At 49.0% G+C, this 20,250-nt stretch overlaps 1 long non-coding RNA gene and 1 other non-coding gene across 3 annotated transcripts; one reads left to right on the top strand and one right to left on the bottom strand.

Annotated features, from left to right (window-relative positions):
• The first annotated feature begins 64 nt into the window (after window positions 1–64).
• Window positions 65–6,041, top strand: LOC109692054 (uncharacterized). Of its 2 annotated transcripts, XR_002212916.2 has the most exons (4): window positions 65–298; window positions 1,211–1,304; window positions 2,010–2,084; window positions 5,785–6,041. It is a non-coding gene; the product is annotated as an uncharacterized lncRNA (long non-coding RNA). The 2 variants fall into 2 exon arrangements; XR_012438716.1 differs by having other exon boundaries at window positions 65–1,304.
• LOC141414189 (U2 spliceosomal RNA) lies at window positions 5,134–5,324 on the bottom strand. The gene has a single exon (XR_012439268.1). It is a non-coding gene; the product is annotated as a U2 spliceosomal RNA (small nuclear RNA).
• Window positions 6,042–20,250: the final 14,209 nt, after the last annotated feature.

Genomic DNA, 20,250 nt, shown 5'->3' with positions numbered 1-20,250 from the left:
GAGGGCAGGAAATCAGCTGTGAGTCACGTGCGGCGCGCGGCCAGTGGGCGCGCGGCATTTCTGTTTTGATACATTCCTATCGCCTCTTAAAGGGGCCGCGCGCCTCGCTGGCCGCGTTCCATTCGCAGCCCCAACAAAACAACGCGCTGCCCAGACTCTCGGCGCTGCTCTTCCCTTGCGTTTGCCGGAGAAGCAACTTTAGGACCCCAGCTCACCAAAACAGATTCTTTTCAAGAAGATGTAGGGAAATGCTAATCGTCCCCACGACTGCCATCATTAAACATTTGCTGTGTGCACGGTCTGTAAATTGCCACTCTCGGTAAAGACTCACTGTGCTTAGTGGAAATTCTCACCACAAGCCTGAGACGTAGATATGCCTGGCTCCATTTTACAGATGAAAAAATCGAGGCCCTAGGCAGTGAAAGACATACCTAATGTCACAAGAAGTTGGGACCCTGCAGGGATTGGTGCTGTGGGGCCCACCCACCAGGTGACCAGTTCCGTCACCAGGAACTGCTGGGGACGGGTTATTTCTAAGAAGATTTGTTTGGGATGGGGGTAAATGCCACCTCTCTCAAAGAAAGGCAGAAGGGCGAGGTCCCTGGGGTTGGAGATACCAGGGGAACCAGAGCCTCTCTGGAAAGCAGAAAACCTCAGAAAGGAGAATTTGAAAAGCCACGATGCCTCTCCCCACAAGAGTGGCCACCGCCCAATCCACTCCACAAATGGAAGTCACAGAAAGAGGCAGGGCTCCCTTGAGGACACAGGACTCTTGGAGTTCAGGGTGGTAATTTGAAAGGGAACTTGACCAAGTCCCCCAGGCACAACTTCAAATCCAAACCATTTTTGTGCCTGAAGCTTTGCTCGCTTCTATCCTGTGGACACTGAATTGCATGACTACGGGTTACTTTTACTATTTCGTTAATTAATAGGCAAATATTCTGTTCACATACATGTTCTGGAGGTAGAGAACACTTGTTCCATAGGGCCGTTTTCAGTCACTATCCACCGTTTGAGTCAACCACTAGTCCTGACTTTTAGCCTTTTTTTATAGAACATTCTACGTGTAGAATCAGATTATCCTCACTTTGTTAGTGTTCAGTTTCTTTTTTCGGCATTTGACCTGTGTTGGCCCATGTAGTTGTATCTTTTTAATCACTGAGTCGTCCATTGTGTGCACAGATCATTTTACCTGTTCTCCTGTTGACAGGCATGCATTTGGGACAATCTTGGACACATCTTGTAGAGTCTGCGTTGTAATACTCCCCCAGGGTAGCTACCAGGAATGGATCAATGAATCCTATGTAAGTGTATCTTTAGTTTTGTGAAAAACTACCAGACTTTTCCCCAAAGTGTTGGTACCATTTTCACTGCTACAAACCATTTTCAAGTTTCAATGGGTGTTCAGTCTTTTTCATTTTCACCGTTTTGCTGAGTGTGAAGAGTGTTTAACTGCAGCCCAACTGCCTGAAGACTGCCAGCCTTGAGACTTTTTCCTCTGCTGCTGGGTCACCTGGATACCCATTTTTGTGAATGGTTTAGTGCCCATTATTATTATTTTTTTTATTTATTGGAGTTCTTTTTATTGTTTGGCTTTGAGTCCTTGGTCAAATATATTTATTGACAATATCCTGTCCCAGTAGACAATTTTTTAAAAAAACAAACCAAGTGTGTGTTGTATTTGGGGATGAGGGTTGGAAATAAAACAAGGCTGGAGATGAGTCATTATCAAGGAAACAGAAAGAGATCCTGGGGTCAGAGGGCCTTGCACTTAGCTGAGTCAGAGCAGGCTGAGATCCTGAGCAAGGAAGATAAGACCTTGTTGGGTGTCTCAGGTGACTTCTCTGCTTAAAAGAACTTTCATGGAATGGGGAGGTTAGAACATGTTCCTTGAAATTTCTTGAAGAGGCCATACTGTTGCCCACCCCTGGTCCTTTGCATGTGCTTCTGCCTAAACATTACGTCCTTTGGAAGTCACCCTTACTGACACAGTGTCTGTCCCCTTCCAGCCTGGACCCAGGGGAGATCCCTGTTGGAGCAGTCTCTGGCAGGGCCCAGCTCCTGGCAGGTCCGCATAAGAGCAGGTTCGTTCTTGTCTTTGGCTCCATCTTTCTCCCCTACTTTTTTGTTTCCTTCCTTCCTTCCTTTCTTTCTTTTTTTCCATGGTTGTGGGGTTTCAACTCAGGGATTCATACCTGCTGGGCAGGCACTCTACCACTTAAGCCATGCCCCCAGCCTTCTCCCCTACTTTTAAATGGCTCTTGCTTGTGGTTTTTAAGCCCTGTAGAAATCCTTTTTGGAACAAGGATAAATAAGAAAAAAGTGAGCAATTAACCTTTGCTGAGGTGGTTGGATGAATGTGTGCTAAAAGCCCCCGTGGCTGAGCCCCACATGGGGACCAGGTGATAGGCATGGAATATGATTTATTCAGGCAGTCTTTAATTCATCAAGCATGTATTGAGCACCTACTGTGTGCCAGGCACTGTTCTAAAGTGATGTAACAATGAATAAAACAGGACTCCCTGGCCTTCAGGAGTGCACTGTTCTAGTGGACAGAGAGGCAATAAGCAAAGAAAGAAAGAAATACAAGGTCAGTCAGATGGAGATAAATGCCCCAAGGGAGAGTCAGCCAGGTAGGGGGTGAGCGTACTCTTGAAGGCAGTCATGGTTTCAGACACGATGGCCAGAACGGAGATGGGGGTCTTTTTTTTTTTTTTTTTTTCTGGTAGTACTGGAGTCTGAACTCAGGGCCTACACCTTGAGCCACTCGACCAGCCCTTTTTTCGAAGAGTCTTTTTTTCTAAATAGGGTCTCCTGAAGCATTTGCCTGGGGCTGGCCTTGAACTGTGATCTTCCTGATCTCTGCCTCCAGAGTAGCCTAGGATTATAGGTATGAGCCACCGGTGCCTGGCTGACATGGGTCTTTTTATGAAAGACTTGAAGCAGGTGAATGAGTGCTTTGGGGAAGAGCAGTTCAGGCAGAGGGAATAGCTAGTGCAGAGATCCTGGGGCATGATTAAAGAACCCAGGGAGGCCAGTGTGACTGGGGCAGAGCATGCCTAGGGGTAAGAATAAGGCCAAGAGTAAGGACAGATTGAGAGCACTTTGGCTTTGACTCTAAGCTGGGAGTCTGTGGAACCCAAGGCTATCACCTTCACCACAGTGTCACTATGAGATGGAAGAGTTTAGAACCACAGGCATTGGCTTATAACACAGGCCCTTTCTGGACCTCAGAGTTTGGGGCTATGATCTTAGGTTTTTTCTTTCTGTGGTACTGGAGTTTGGACTCAGGGCCTACACTGTGAGCCACTCCACTAGCATTTTTTTATGAAGGAATTTTTCGAGATAGGGTCTCACACACTATTTGCCCTGTCTGGCTTTGAACTGGGATCCTCCTGATCTCTGCTTCCTGAATAGTTAGAATCCTAGGCATAAAGCCACCGGCACCTGGCTGTTTTTTTAATTTTGGAAAAAATCACAAACATAAGTAAATAGAATAGTAAAACACATCCATGTACCTGTATCATGGTTGAATTTTAGTTTTTCATTTAAAGGAGCATTTACACACAGTGAAAATTCCTCCTTTGAGTGTAATTTTGCAGATGTAACAAACACATCTGGCCACTGAGCCTCCGCCACTACCCAGCTGGGAAATAGCGCATCTCCTGGACCTGCATTCCCTTCAAAAACCCCCCTCACCCCACCCAGCACACACACCTGTTTCTTGTCCCTGTCCTTTTTTCTTTCCCAGAGCGTCACGCAGGAACTGTGTGGTATGTGCCTTCCAGCCTGGCTTTCCTCACTCTGCATTGTGCCTTTGCTATTCACCCAGGTTGCTGTGCAGGTTGGCACTTTGGCCTTTTGTGGCTACACAGGATTCCAGGGAAAGGTATAATGGCCTCGATTTTGAGGATCCCTCTGCCCAATGCAGGGGTGTGGGCCTAGAAGGCAAGGGCTTACTAGTCCAACACGCAGTGACAACATGGCTGATGCCTGCTATCTCACATTGATGCTTTAGGAAGCAGAGTCAGATTCACACTCAGCCCCTCCTTGATCTGACCCCAAAAGTGAGAAGTTTCTATGGCTCTCTGAGGGGCTCTGTAGATGTCTGTGGGTTTTCTTACCCTCTGGTACAAGGGGACACTAACTCCAGGGAGGTAGTTAGGCTTGACCCAGCATCCTAAAAGCCAGCTGCTGCCACCAGCTGGGAACCTCCATCTGCCTTGTGCAGGTCACTTGTGGGTTGGCACAGACCCTGTCACACCTGTATGAGATGGGAGCCAAATCTCTGCTAGGGAGAGGTGCCTACAAGAGTTTAGTGACAAGTCTGGGATTGGCCCTCTTGTCTATTTGTCCCCAAAGCCTCTAGCCCACACCCTGGGGCCTCAGTTTCCCCATCTGTGAGACAGAGCTAAGGAACATGAGTAAGTAAACTACCTTGGAGCTGGGGCCTGCACAGGCCTAGCTCATCTGTGTTGGGCCTGCTCACTGGGCCTCATCTTCCCTTCACCAGGTTCTCACAGGCCTGGCTTTCTCTGCTCCCCAAGCTGCCCACCCTGGCTGTCCCACTGGAAGCTCGGCCCCACAGGCCTGCCTGAAATGAGTGTGGGTGGGATGGTGGAGACTGGTCCTGATTACCAGACTAGCATTCTTCTAGTGAGCCCTGGGCCCTGACCCTCCTAGACACCCACAGACTTTCCTTTTAATGCCTTTACTGTCTCTTTTTCTGATTAGAAGCATGAGAGGTGCTCATTTTAAAGTTCAGAATAAATGGGAAAACATCAAGAAGATAGAATCCCTCCCAAATCCACCTTCTGAATCCACCACTGTTCAGTTTGGCTGAGTGACCTGAGATGGCTTCCTGATCTTGTAGTCAGTCATTTATTCAGTCACTCAGCCAACATTTCTTGAGCAGCTTCTATGTGGCTAGATTCTGGGAACACCATAGTGAATAAGGCAGAGGAAGTCCCTGCTCACATAGTAAGTGTTTCCCCCCCAAAAAACATAATGAAGTCACCTTTTTTTTTTTTTGGTGGTACTGGGTTTTGAACTCAGGGCCACACACTTGCTAGGCAGGCACTCTACCACTTGAGCCACTCCTGCACCCCTGTTTGGTGTTGGGTATTTTTTTTTTTTTGGTGCACCGTTCCTGGAGGTGCTGCAATACCAGATCAATGCGTGGAGTGGACGGAGCAAGCTCCTATTCCATCTCCCTGTTCCAAAAATCCATTTAATATATTGTCCTCGAATAGAGGATGTATCAGATATTAAACTGATAAGAACAGATACTACACTTGATCTTAGCCAAAAGGCCGAGAAGCAATGGTATTGGGTATTTTTGAGATAGTGTATCGCAAGCTATTTGTCCAGGCTGGCTTCAAACCATGGTCTTTCTGATTGCTGCCTCCTCAGTAGCTAAGATTATAGGTGTGAGCCACCAATGCTAGCTATGAAGTCACATTAGCTGTCTTGTAGATTGCTTTTTTTCAGTTTAACAATATACTGGGAGCATTTTCCTATTTAATATGTAGGAGACCACAGATTCATTCTATACAAATGCTTTTCAATATAACTTTGATTATGCAATTTCTACCATTTGGCTGTTAATTATTCCTCAAGGGCCCGTGTGTTGAAGACTTGGTTCCCAGCTTGGTGCTATCGGGAGGTGAGAGGACCTTTAGGAGGAGGGCCTAGTGGGAGGAAGTTAGGTCATAGGGTGTGTAATCCTGAAGGGGATCATGGGACCCCAGTCTTTTCCTCATTCTCTCTCTTTTTGTTTCCTAGCCATGAGGTGGATGGTTTCCCTTCTCTACATTGTACCCACCATGATGTGCTGCCTTCCCATAGGCCAAAATGATGAAGCCAACCAATCATAGCTTGGAATCTCCAAAACTGAACCAAAATAAATCTCTACAAGTTTGTTATCTCAGGTATTTTGTTATAGTGACAGAAAGCTGACTAATGCAGTAACACAGGCACATTTCAAACAACAACAACAAAAAAAACAGTCCCCAATACCACCAAAAATTAAAGATGAAATAAAACAGAATGTAATTGTCCTTCCGTATTTGTAAGGGACTGGCAGGACCTCTACAGATACCATAATCCATGAATGCTTGCTCGAGTGTCTTATATGAAATGGCTTAGTATTTGCACATGACCCTCCCATAACTTTACATGATCTCTAGGTGACTTCTAACAACTTCTACTACAACATCAATGCTGTATGGATGGCTGTTACACTGTATTGTTTAGAAGATAATGTCGAAAGTCTGTAGGTGTTCAACATAGGTGCAGTGTTTAGGTGAGTGTGTGTGTGTATACATGAGTTGGGATAGACCCAGGGACTTACAAGTGCTATGTAAGGCCTCTACCCTCAAACTCTCATCTTTGGCCCATCGCCAGTTGGATACAACAGTGTAGACCTATGGACAAAAAGGACACACAGCAGATTTAGGTCCTGAGGGTAATCTGCCTCTTGTCCCTCTCAGTCATCTGCCCAGTCTCCCCAATCATACACAAAGGAACATTTTTTCCTATTTCTTATGAATTCTTCTGGAGTTTTCCACACATAAATACAACTAAATGAAAATCTATATTCTTTCCCCATTTTAACCCAACATCTAAAGTGAAGCCTGCCATGTGGCTCTCTTTCCTGGAGATCTGCCTGTCCCAGCACTCTTGGCGGTCTTCACTTTGCAGCATCTGTACAGTGGTCCTTGAGTAATGATGTCTGACCATCAATGGCTGGCAGGACCCCACCATTCTCTTCCAAACAGGCCTGACAGCTGGCTGCCTGGATGTTGTGTAATTATAGCCTCTTCATCTCACTGTGTGTCTTTCCTCTTCTGAATGCACTGTCTGACCAGCTCCTTGCTATTGGGCACCCCTGTCACAGCATTGGGATGAATATCTTCGACCACATGTTCTGTCCACATGCCCTGAGATCCCTTCAGGAACAGGCACCACCTAAACGAGAGCCTGAAAACTTTCCACTGGTCTCTGGGTGTTAGCTCATGGAGCTGGGAACAACCCTAGTGAAGCTGAGTACAGAATCTGACACCCTGAGCTGAGGACAAACAGCTAGAAAATTATTGCATTGTCAAGCCACTGGCATAGGCCTGACCAACAGGTTCCTCCCCAAGGATGAAGGTGGCCTCCTCCTGGGAAGACCAGGAGGCACCCCAAGATCACTGAGATTAGATTGAGGCTAGAAAATGCTGTTGATGCAGGCCCAGGCAGGCTATGTGATTGAGGGAGACAGGCTGGGTGTCAAACAAGAGGAAGTGCTGTGGAGTGTGGCAAAGTATGACTGCCTGCCCTCTCCAAGGGGTGGCTACTCACCATGGCTATGCCATGAGGGAGACCTTGCTCCAAGTCACCTGCATTGTCATTAGGGGCTGGAAACCAAACTATAGGGTGAGACTCCCTCATGTTCACGTGATGGCTACTGATGACAAAACACTTCCATGTGTCTGCTGGTGACTTACATGGCTGGAAGAGGCAGGCAGAGAGAGGAAGGGAGAGTCTGACCAAGTGTTCATTGATGAATTCTGGTGAAGGTTGTGTGCACATTCATTGTATGATTCCGACTGTTTGTCCAGAGATATAAATGGTTTCAAAATTAAAAATCTCTCACCTACCCACAAAAGACTTAAAATCGGTATAACGTATGGACCTTGATTAGATCTTGGTTTGAAACAAAAATCCCAGCCAGAGAAGACACTTTGAGGACAACTGGGTACATGAAAGTGGGTCGTGCAGTAGCTGTGTGTGAGATTACAGTTTTTCCTGAGTGGGATACCACATAGTAGTTTGGGAGCATCCTTGTTCTTGGGGGAATGCATGCTGAAGGACCGGGGACGAAAGGTCACAATGTCAGGAACTGACTTTCAAAGGCTGCGCGTAGTAGAAAGGCAGGCAGCTGAGCACATGACCATAATAAAAATTCGGGGAAAAGGAAAAAAATGACCATGGTGGTGAACAAAAACATACATGGGTGCTAGAAACAACCTCCATGTGTAGCCTGTCCTTCAGCTCAATGTGCTCTGTCTGCAAGGTGGGGAAACTGAGGCCCAGAGAGGCAGAGAGAGGGTCCTCTCTCCCTGATGATTTTCCTCCATCATTCCACATCCCTCACCCAGTGTGCAGGAAGAGTTCAGGCTGGCAACACTATCTACTCTTCCTAGACCAGTCCCCCTACGGGTCATTTTGTTATAGCTACATTTTACAGAGGTGGAAACTGAGGTCCAAAGAGCAGGAGCGCCTCCCTGAGCCACACATGGAGCTGGGGAGGGGAAGCTAGTTTCTGTCCTCCTGTCCCCCTCTCTGTCCAGAGCAAGAGCACTGGCTTTAAATCAGCAGGCTTGGCTCTGCCTCGGGCTTTGCTCTGTGACCACAGGGCACTCACTGACCTCTCTGGGCTGCTTTGGGGGTGAACAGTTAATGAGAGGCCCGTGAGAAGGCTCCTGCCCCAAGCCCTGCAAGGCAGGTTCTGTCACTATCTCTTTGTCCCTGCAGTCCCTGAAACCTCAGGTTCTCCAGCTGTTGTCCCTGCCTCTGTTTAATGCCTCTTTTTCCCCTGCTCCTTTCTGATTTTAATGAGTTATATTTACATGCTGTGAAATCCACCCATCAAAGTGCGGTTTGATGGCCTTTGACAAATGTATGGGTTGTGAATCCTTCACCCTTATCACAGACAGCATCCCCTTTACTTCCAGGCTTCTCTATTTTTTGCCCAGCCCTCCTCACCACTGGTGAACAAAACACATCTGAGACCCATCTACATCCCTGCATGTTCATCCCTTTTTTGTAACTGAATAGTATTCCACTGATAGATCATTTGCTTATCCATTGTCAAGTTCATGGATATTTAGGTTCTTTTCAGGTTTTTTTCTTTGAAGTTTTATTAACATTTGGTCACTGGTGTGTAGTGTGTGTGTGTGTGTGTGTGTGTGTGTGTGTGTGTGTATAAACATAGTTATCAGTTCTCTTGGGAACAGCTGAGTAATCCATAGGTGTATTTTGAACTTCATAAGGAACTGAGAAGCTGTTTTCCAGAGTGGTGGTACCATTTCCCATTCCCACAGCAGTGGGCGAGAGCTCATTTCAGGAGGTAAGAGTTTGTCTCATATTCAGACTAGAAGTCCTTTTTCTCAGCTGTGTTTTGCAAATATTTTTTTCTCTGGGTGCTTTGAGCATTAAACAAGGTCATTAACACCCAGTGAGGGATTGCTCTTACCATTATCATTATCACCATTGTTATTTTATTGCTCCATTGTGTCCTCCTGGCTAGGACATGTGCTCCCCAGCCCAGAACAGCCAGTGGCACCTGCCCACAGAGCCTTGGGGTGACCCAAACCCGCAGCTCAAGTCACTGCTCAGGTCCATCCAGCCAAGCCTCCCTGAGGGAACCACAGCCTCCAGCAGAGCCCTGAGCCCAGTATCAGGGTGTTTGTTGTTTATAATTTTCATTTATCAAAACCTGCCAGCTGGCCTTGGCTGCTCGTGGGAGGGAAGGGAAGTCTGGAAGGTTGGCCTCACCCTCCTTGTAGGCTCTCCCTGTCCCCTCCCAGTCTCCCTGCCTCATCCACAGCCCCTACAGGCTGGGTGCATGCAGACGTGAATCCCACAGGGGCTAGGTTCTCATCCCACTTGCCAGATGAGACAACTGGCTGTGCAAAGTCCCACAACCCTGGGGGATGGTGCTGAGTTCTGCCACAGGTTCTTTGCACTGAGAAGTCACGCTCATTTAGCACCTGTTAATCTAGTTCACACGGGGCTGCTGGGCCATGGAGAGACCACCCAGAGGTCAGGGGAGTCATTGTTTTTATATGATTGTCCTGCTTGACTGATGAGGAGACCAAGGATGAAAGAGACCATGTGACTCCATAAACTACTGGCAGGGCAGGACTGGAGCCCAGGCACACTATGTCCTCAACCTGGGAGCTTGACTGCTGGGCCAGATGGAGTCATGGCCTCTGTTTCTTTGTGGGACCTGCCCTGCATGACCTATGGCTCTGGGGCTTCCAGGCATGGTGTGTGCATTCATGCTACTTACTCATCACAGCACCCCTGGGAATCTCCACTTTACCCATGTCCCCTCTTTCCCTCCCCCTTCAAGGTCATCTTGGCTCCCTGTCTCTGCTCCCATCATCCCATAAGGTACCCTTGTTACCCCATCCTCCCCACACAAGCGTCACCCTTGTTCATCCCTTTCTCCCAGGGGAAAGAGGTCCCCTTGTGTAGAGGGTGATTTGGTGTACCTGTCTGCATTCAGGCACACAGGCCTTTTGCCCTACTCAGCCCCCTCCAGAGATATCTTCTTCAGATGCCCATGCATCTGTCTGGAGTGATATTTGCACATAGACTTTCACTGTCACTGAAAAATACTGGAGTGACTCAAATGCCTGCTAGCAGGGCCCTGACTAGTCCACCATGGAGAGGCACCCAGTGGAGTATTGAGCAGCTGCAAAAAAAAAAAAAAACCCTAAAAACAAAACAAAACAAAAAAAACTTGATGAGGGCGCTGTCCTTGTGCTGAAATAGAAGGCTCTAAAGGATGTTAAGGGGAATGTTAAATGAACAAAGAAATGTGCGGGACAGTGAAAAAAGTTATCTAATTGTCTTTGCAAGGATGCGCAAGGAGTGACAACAGTGGTTGAGTTCTGGGAAGGTGTCAAGGGAGCTGAGGGACAGAGGCCAGAGATACTTCTTATACTCTACCTTGTCACTTTTTGAATTTCAGACAGAAACTACCCTTCCTCCAGAAAGCCTTCTCTGATGTCATTGCCCCAGGTGTCCCCACTCCATGGCATTGAGTGCTTGTCTTCCCTTTCTAGATACACCTGTTCCACCCACAGGTGCTCAGAAGGTTTTTCCCACTAGCTCCCACCTTGTCTTTTTTTGGGTCAGACTGGACATCCCAAGGAAAGGGCCTGGCAGAGGCTTGCCTTTCAGAAGCCACATAGAGGCCATAGAGTCTTCCCACACCCATGAGCCTTCCTGTCCCCTTGGGACAGCATGTTCTAATCCTCGCCCTGACACTTTAAAGCAAGTACTGTTAAAACTCCAACTGACAGAGAGCACCTGAGCCTTGGAACAGTTATATCCCCAGACCCACCTGGGTCCTGTGCTTGCAAATGAAGTTCCCAGACCTGCATCCCAGCGGCCTTGGCAGTGCCCCGAGGGAAACCAGCCGAGAGAACCCCTTCTTTGTAACTACTGGGAGGCCCAGCCTGGGGACTCTTTGTCTTGCTCTGGTTCAGTGGAATAAGGGCGCTCATGGGAGTGTTGGGGAATCTCATTTGGAGCATCAGGGAAGGCTTTCTGGGGGAGGTGCTACTGGTGGGTGGTCCAGGACAAGGTGGCCACCAAGCCCCAACTCCCTGCCAAGTTCTCTTATCTTCTCTTTGCACCCCTACTGGTTTTATCTTTTGGTGAGCAGACTCCCCACCCTCAATCAGGACAGAGGAGGGTTCAAGCTTCCCTATTACCTAGCCTCCTCCCTCAGCCTCCATCCCCTCCCTGCCAGCAATGATGGCCTCTCACTCTTTCTCATTCCTGTCTATGACCTGTGTCTCATGCAGGCTTCCTCCAGTTCTTTATGATAGGAGGAAGCTGCTGCCAGGGCCCCTCTGCACTAGGAGACATGCTGACAAACTGGGAAGTATAGTGGGAGACCCTGTGAAGGGTCACTGTTTATGACAAATTCCAGAACAGGTGGGGTGGTTTTAAAGAATGTCTGTGAATTCTCCCACCTTCTTCCATTGAGGGGCAGGATCTGTGGCTCCTCCTGTCAAATCTGGGGGTGTTGCCTGGACCTCCAGGGTCAGGCAGAAGTGACATTGGGTGAATTGTTCCCATTGCATCAGAAAAGGCTACACACTGTTACCTAGCTCTCTGGGACACTCTCAATCTGTGCTCTAGCCATCTTGTGAGTGAGGAAGCCCTGGCTACACACAGGGTCTAGAGAGAAGTGCTTCAGCCCACAATCCTGGTGGGGCCTGGCATCTTCCTGGCCCAGGTACTCAGCATTCTGCTGGTGGAGCCTCCTGATGGAGTAAGCAGAGGCCCTGGGTCTTCTGGGACTGAGCCAGGTCCTCTCCACACTGCAGGTGTTTTAGCCACTGATGTTCTGTGCACCAGGACAGAGGGAAAATGGCAATTTTCCGAAGTTCTTCCTCCCATAATGATCATTGCTTATCCATAGGCATCTGCTGGAACCTTGGTGGGGAGGGGTGCTGGGATTGGGGGACAGTTGGCTTGAACTTGGTCTGGGGCCAAACCCCAGCTCTCTGTTTACTGTCCCATAAAAGAATGGAGGCAAGGCTGGGTGAAAGTGGCTCATGCCTATAATCCTAGGTACTCAGGAGGCAGAGATCAGGAGGATCGCGGTTTGAAGCCAGCCTGGGCAAATAGTTTGCAAGCCCCTATCTTGAAAATACCCATCATGAAAAGGGCTGGCAGAGTGGCTCAAGGTGAAGGCCTTGAGTTCAGGCCACAGTACCACAAAAAAAAAAAAAAAAGAAAGAAAGAAAGGGGGCAGGATTGCAGAGTTAGAGAACTTTTGCTTTGACCATGTCCCCCCACTCCCCCTCTTAACTACCCAGCCCCTGACACCATTTGAGTTTGGGGTCTTAAGTCACTAGATGGTGTTGAGTCCCTTCTGGGTCTGATGTCCTAGGAGGATCTTGGTTTGGGTAATCCAAGAAAGCTGTATGTAATGAGCAGGATTTGAGCTGTGCAGAACAGGCAGAATTCAAAGAATCATGATATTTTATCTAGTTATATTAAAATACAATATTAGCTAAATTATATTAAGTATATTAACATATTTAAATCCTGCGTATTTAATATATACTGAAAATAATGCACACTTCTTTCAGAAATGTTTGACAGAGAAAGCATAAAGAGCTGGCAGAGTGGGTCACATGGTAGAGTGCGTACCTAGCAAGCATGAAGTCCTGAGTTCGAACCCCCATACCACCAAAAAAAAAAAAAAGAGAAGAAAAAGTGTAAAGAAGAGAAACACTTTCCTGGAGGTTTCAATGTCCGGAGATCACTATGGCTGACCTGTCGGTGTAGTTCCCACGTTCCCATCATGCAACTCCCACCAGGCTGCAGCCTTTAACAGACTTCCCTTCTGACTCAAGCAGGGAAGAGACCAGCTGGCAAGAGGCAGCGGTCCCATCAGCAGCAGAAGAACTCATGTGTGGCTCAGTGCCCTCCATGCCCTGAGAGAGGAAGACTCAGCATCCCCACCCCAAGGCTGCTCCCTCCCTGCCTCTGCATGTCCCCTCTACCCTCAGAGATATCACAGAGGCTCCCCATGTTGTGCCTCCCACCCCAGGTCCCAGGTGCAGCCTGGGCTCTGCCTTGTTGGGTGGAGGACAGCCTTAAAGGTCCCGCTTCTTTCCTACCTATTCTTGGCTTTCAAATACCCAAGCACAAAAAATAACCTGCAGACTCAGGACAGTGTAAATTTATCTAAGGAGGACAGGGAAGCCACAGCTCTTATACACTCAGGACATCCTGGCTGCCTGGTCAACAGGTGTCTGAATTCATCTGAGCCCTGGCTCCCTGGAGGGGAAACAATTTGCCTTCATCAGTGGCTCCTGGCTCCCAGCAGCCCTTCTCCCCCAGGGACATGTACTTCTCTCCACCCAAGAGTGTTTGCAACACTCATACACAGTTTCCCAAGGTCAACCACTTAAATGGCCTTTCTTCCCTTACACAAGGAAGACTGGGTACACACTGGAAAGATGGGGTGTGCCTGCACCCTCTGGAGCAGCCTGTGGACAGCAGGCAAGGGTGGTTCCCTGAGCAAGGGGCTGGGTGGGGAGTTGTGCCTGTCTAGTCTTTGTCCTCTGAGGACATGCATGAGGAAGTAGGATGAAGCCTGGGGGAAACCCCATCCCCAGCATTTAAGACTGCTTCTCCTTTTTTTGTTGTTACTGTGGTACTGGGGTTTGAACTCAGGGCCTCGAGCTTGCTAGGTAGGCTCTAACACTTGAGCCACATCCCCAACCACTTTTATTAGGACTGACCTCACTGGATCCCCTTTATCCACACCTCCAGAATAGCTAGGATTACAGATGTGCACCACCACACTCTGCTTGTTGGTTGAAATGGGATCTTGCTTACTTTTTCCTAGGACTGGAACCCTTTTCCTTCTGATGTTTGCCTCCCAAGCACCTGGGATCACAGGCATGTGCACTATGCACTTCTTGCACTTCTAGGTTAGTGTTTGCCTGGGTCATACCATATGTCCAGAACAGATCTTCAGCTTGATTTCAGGTCTGGCTGGCTGCCTGGCTTGATCTTCCCGGGACCTGGTAGGCCAGTGAAGTGGCCTCTCTAGATCTCCAGCACAAGGCCATGCTCCCAGCTAAGACCTCTGGGTGCTCCCTCTTCCCTGCTCTGCACAGACCCTGGTCTGGAGTGCCCCACCTCCCTTCCAGGCAGAGGGCTCCCCTGCAGAAGCTGGGTACCACACACACTCCCCCTAGCCTGTCTTGTGGTCTCAGGGAGCCATGTGATTGCATGAAGCCAATCAGATGCTGGGATAGCCACCAGGCTGGGATGTGTGACTGGGTGATGTGGCAGCTCCCACAGGCAGTGGCTGGGTGCCTTGCAGTCCTAGCACTCTGCCTAGAGGATTATGACTCTTTCTCTGAGTGTGTGGTTAGCAGGTGGAGAGTTCCAGAATGATGCTTGATTCTCTAAAAACACTCCATTTTTGGCTGTCCACCCTCTGGGCTATTAACCTTGTAACCTCACCTCCTTCCACTCCTCTCCTCCCTTTGTGCTTGTCTTGTACGCTGGACACATTGGCCTTTTCATTTTCCCTTAAAGTTTATTTTTTATTTTTATTAAAGCACTACATGTACATAGTGTTAAAAGTCAAAGAGTGCTGCAAGACCTATAATAACCACGTAAAATAAAGCAGCAGCCGTCTGCTCCTTAGTCTGCTCCCACCCAGTGGGCAGAGTCTAGTGTCAGTTAGGCAGGGCCTCTAGCCCTGGTGATAAAACAGGGACCCAAACAGACCAAGTTCCTATGCTCCCACAGCCGACATTCTAGGGGAACCTCCTTCAATCCTTTCAACTCTTCCTTCCTTATTTCTCCATCACACACATACACTGCTTTTATTTTAATTTTAAGCTCCCTAACATGGAAGAGAAGAGTTTAGTTCTCTTACAAATAGAACCCTATATTTTGCCTCATTACAGTTTGGGGATACAGCAGCGTTTGGTGTTTACGATGTTATGGTTATGTAAATATTATTCCCGCTGAGCTATGAGTACCTTATGACAGCCTTTTCTATTTCATGTTACTTGTTTTTCCAGGAATTCTTAATTGCCTTGTTTTCTTCTTGCATCAAACTGGGTACTCAGTGGATCCTTTCAATCTAGAGACTTAAGATTCTGGGAAGCTGGAAGGCATAACTGCCTGTTCTTTTTAAAAATTTTTAATTCATTTTGTTTCCATCCCCACCTGTCCTCCCTACCTCCAGAGGATGTGTTTGGCTTGGGGGGAGGGTGTCATGTTGGTGGTCTAGCTTGGACCTACTCTTCCCCTGTAGACTTTGATTCCAGCTCCTTCCATTCTAAATTGGTGACCATTTGTCTACTCATTTTCTAACTTTGGAAATTTTATAGACTCCCCTTGTCCCTGTCACTGATCTTCTGCACCATGTACCATAGACTATTTTCAGCCAGTCTCCTACTCTCAGTTTTACATGCTTCTCTCTTGTCCACTAGCTCAGAGAACATCACTGGGAAGGCCTCCCTGACCACCTGGTGCTTCTCTTCCATATTATCCTGCTTCCTCTGTTCACAGCCCTCACCACTATTTGGAAAGCATTTTCTAATGTGTTTCCAAAGCATTTTCACTGATACATTTGCCTTCTGTCTCCAGCTTTGTAGAGGGCTTGCTCTACAAAGGCAGGCCCTGCGACTCTATCTTGCTGTGTCCTCGGTATTTCACACAGTGCCAGGCAAAAATAGGCGTTCAGGAACGTACGCGTGGCATGAAAGCATGGATCCGAGCATAGGATGTCCACGAGGCAAACTTCAGTGGGAAGGAAGGACGTGGTTGCGCTCAGGACTTCCTGTGAATGAAAGACGCTTCCAGTGAGAGAGTGAGGCCTCTATCACGGAAGGAATGTCAGCCCAGTTTTGGGAGTGACTGAGAGGGGAAAGAAACAATGATGAAAATGGACAGAAAGCCTCTGAGGCCTTGTGCAGACAAGTGATTGGCTCAAGGTTGCTCAGCTGCTCGCTTCCTGGCCCAGATCAGAAGACAGCTCTTTGTCGGCAGAGCTGGGACATGTCAGTGCTGTGAGTCGGCCCGTGAAAACGGGTTTCTGCCTCACTTCTCTGGGGTTGAGTGATCGTGGGCAAGTTGCTAGTCTCTGTTTGCAGTACTTCTCACTATATTGTGGAGATAAGATCACCCCTGTGGTTTTGGATTCCAGACAAGCCAAGCCTCCCAGTAAAAAGCCCGGGGCACAGTATGTCAGCTGTCATTAGGGGGATTTGGTTAAAAATCTGCTTTCATCCTTCCTGGTGATGAGATATAGGCAAAATACTTGAGCCTCAGTTTCCTCATCTGTAAGATGAAGGGCTAACCATGCTAGCTTTACAAGGGTGTCACCTCACAAGGCCTGGCATGCAATAGGTGCCAATAAATATTTGTCTTCTACCTTCTAGGTGGGAAGGGCCATGTCTGAGGACCTGAGGGGCCCAGAAGCACCAGGTGAGGTTCCTGGGATTCCTGGACTGGTGTCTGCTGTGGCCTGAGGTTCTATACAACCCTTCATGGAGCTGGGCAGGCCAAATCTAAGAGCTCTAATGTTAGGTTGGGAGGAACCAGCCCCAACCCCTGCTTTGGAGCAGTGCAAGTCTGATGGGAGAGGTGGATGGGTTTGTGGCTACTAAAAGAACAGATAGATGAGCCATAGTAAGAGGGCCTGGGCTGGGGGGCAGGACAGGGCAAGGTCACTTGGAGAAGGCAGGGAAGGACATTCCTGGCTGAGGGAACAGCATTTGCAAAGAAAGACTTAAGGAGAGGCCAGGCATGGTGGGTATACCTCTGATTCCTGCTAGACAGGAGAGCATAGGTAGGAAGGAAAATTGTGATCTGGACCCCGTTGGGCAAAAAACATGAGGCCCTATCTGAAAAATAACTATGGCTCAAGTGATATGTCAACTGCCTAGCAAGTGCAAGGCCCTTAGTTCAGACCACAGTACTGTTTTAAAAAAAAAAAAGGCTCAAGGAGGAAAGCTTATGGTGGGAGTGGCAGGGCCAGAGTGTTGGAAGGTCCCGCCTAGGAAGCCATGGCAGGGTTTGGAGTGTGGCCAGTGCTATTTTGGAAGGTTCTCTCTGGCTGCACCGTGGAAGGCCTGGGGGAAGGCAGCACAGGGTGGAGGAGCCTGGAAGGCAGTCAGAGCACAGAGGGTGACCGTCCTGTGCAGAGCACTCCACAGGGCCAGCCTCTGGTCACCAGAGGGCGCTGTGCGTCAGCAAGCTGTGGAGGTCTCTGCAGGTGGCAGCGGGGCACTGCGTAGATGTGCACAGCTGTGCATACAGGCTGTGTCTGTGAACATGTCGCCCCACATGCATGTACACACTTGTGCACCCCATTCACATTCGTGAGTGTGTGAAGGTGCACTTGGGGTGTGTGGCTAGCACAGGGGAATAACACTGTGCAAGGGTGTGGTAGTGAGAATGAACCAGGTCTGCATGAAGATGAGAACAGGGCCCCTCACCTCCCACCACTGCAGCTGCACTGGGCACCTCACCTCCCCTAGTCTTTGCTTGCATGTTACCTTTCAGGGAGGCTCTTCCTGACCTCTATTTTTAAAGTGACAGCCCTAACTCTAGACACACTCCTTGCCACTCCCTACAGCGTGTATCACCCTCAGACATCCTATCATCTAACTTAGCTCTTTTGCTGGTTGATTTTGACCACCCAGTCACACCCTCTGTCTTGTTCAATGCTGAGCCCTCAGTGGTAGGCACACAGTAGATGTTCAATGAATATTTGTTCAATGAGTGAATGAATGAACTGCCCCCATCCTGGGCTCAGACCATTCTCTCTCTCTCCAACCCTCTGTCGTTCTAGGTCCAGCCCACTTCAGTTCATATCTATGTCCTAACTTGGGCCATGCCTAGTCCCATCCCGAGCCTCAGATTCCCTGCCTTTACAGAGAGGAGCATTCTTCTTGGAGTCAGGATAAGAGGCAGTTCCTGGGACCCATGTCCAATGATCCTCCCAGTTTCTGAGTGGTCGTGGAGTCCCTCAGCCTGGCTGTGTCACTTAGAGGCAGAAGGAGGTTAACAGATGCTGTGCCACAGGTAGCAAGAAATAGCTAGCTGATGGCCACCCAGTGGGCTCCTCACCCCATAGCTCAGCAGCTCTGCAGGTGGCAGCCCTGCCTGGCTTCCTGTGTGGCCCTCCATGCCCCAGCCCTGGCCTCTGCTGACCTCTCCAGGGATGCTCTCTTGTCTGTCTGCCCAACAAGCTCCTCCTGGTCCATAAAGACCCAGTGTCAAGGTCACCTTGTCTGAGAAGCCTTCCCTGTCCCCACCCAGGTGGAGTTGGGCTCCTTCCTGGGACTCCTGCTCATACTCTATTAACAGCACCCCACATGGAGGTTTTTGATTCTTTGGCTGTTTGTCAGGCTCCCTGACGAATCCATAGAGTTCTCATGTTGAGGACTTTGTCTGAGTCATCTGGTGTCTGTAAGGCCGGCACGAGACTAGAGAGGCTTCACCCGTGTCTGCTGCATGCTTTCCTCCTTCCTCTCTTCATTCTTCAGATAGTTACTAGACACCTACTGTGTGCCAGACTCTGGTCTAAGCCTCAGGAATGCAACAGGGAATGAGATGGGCAGAATTCTCCCTTTAGAGCAGGGGACTGCATTACAGACAAAGTAAGCAAGGCATTTCAGAGAAGGAAGACTGATTTGGGGGTCTATGTTGGGGAAGGCCTCTTTGGGTGCTAATTTAGGAGGGACTCTGAGAGATGAAAGGGCACCAGACCAGGAGACATGGGGTAGGGTTGGTGGGAAAGATGATCCAGAAGAAGGAACAGCAAGGGAAAGGCCTTGAGGCAAGACCCTTGTTGGTAGGTTCAGGGGTGGTGCTAAGACCCTTTAACATACCAAGGAACAGAGTGGTGAGGAGAGGGAGTAGGAGGAGTAGGAGGAGCAGAAGTCAGCAGCTGACAGTGAGCTGAACCCAGAAAACCTGCCAGACCAGATGTGCAGTTCTGGCAGGGAGGAGGCTGCTGCTGGGTGCCCCTTTCATAGCTGGATAAGTGCAGGTCCCAAGGTATTCTGGATACCCGGGTACAGCTGGGATGTCTTCCTGTAGTACATGGTCCACAGTGTTTCCAAACTCATTTCCTGGGCACCTAGTGAGAGCCAGGCCCTAGGCCAGACCCTTCCAAGCCTGAGCTGGTGAAATGGTTTCAGAGGCCTCAGTCTCCCATGGGATAAATAAGTAAACTGAGGTCAGAGCTGCTCAGTGACTTCTCCAAGATCATCCAGCTAATGGTAGAAATGGCATTCGAACTCGACCCTGTCTTAGTCCAAAACTCATGATTTTTCCTTCCACCTCCTGGAAAGGATGAGCAAGAGACGCAGGAAGAGCACAATGATAATTATAAGGTCTTTTCCTCTTATCTCATCTGACCCTCCCCACTACTGTGTGGGAGGGCCCTTCGGGGTCCATGTTTTACACACAGGCAAGCAGAGGTCAGTCCCCTGCTCCAAGCGTTCCTAGCAGGTGGTGGAATCGGCTTCCCTCACGTGAGGTCCCTGCCTGACAGGGCACATACTCATGCCTGCCTGGGTGCCAGGGCTGACCCCTTGACCTTGCCTGGCGCTTCCTGCCCTTACTAGCTCTGACTTTCCATCCAGAGTCACCTGATCCCAGCGTCTGACTGGTCTGTGTCTCCTGAAATCCCCTGAGGTTCCAGGAAGGGGCGAAGGGGGGACTGGCCTGCCTGGGCATTATACAAATGAGTAAGAGGACACAAGGAGAAAACCAAGGCCCCAGACAGCCGGATGGGACCTTGGTCAAGGCTTGCCTTGAAATGACTCTGTTTTGCCCTGCGTAGAACAGGGGCACTAACAACACAACCAAGAAAACTACTTGCATTGACTTGTCACCAGGCACCATCAAGTTCACCACTGCATCCCCACCCTGGCACGGTGCCGGCACGCGCGGGAGCTCGTG

The sequence above is a fragment of the Castor canadensis genome, chromosome 11 (assembly GCF_047511655.1).
Source record: "Castor canadensis chromosome 11, mCasCan1.hap1v2, whole genome shotgun sequence".
Taxonomy (NCBI): domain Eukaryota; kingdom Metazoa; phylum Chordata; class Mammalia; order Rodentia; family Castoridae; genus Castor; species Castor canadensis.
Note: the sequence above shows the minus strand (reverse complement) of the source record. Positions and strands in the feature narration are given on the sequence as shown.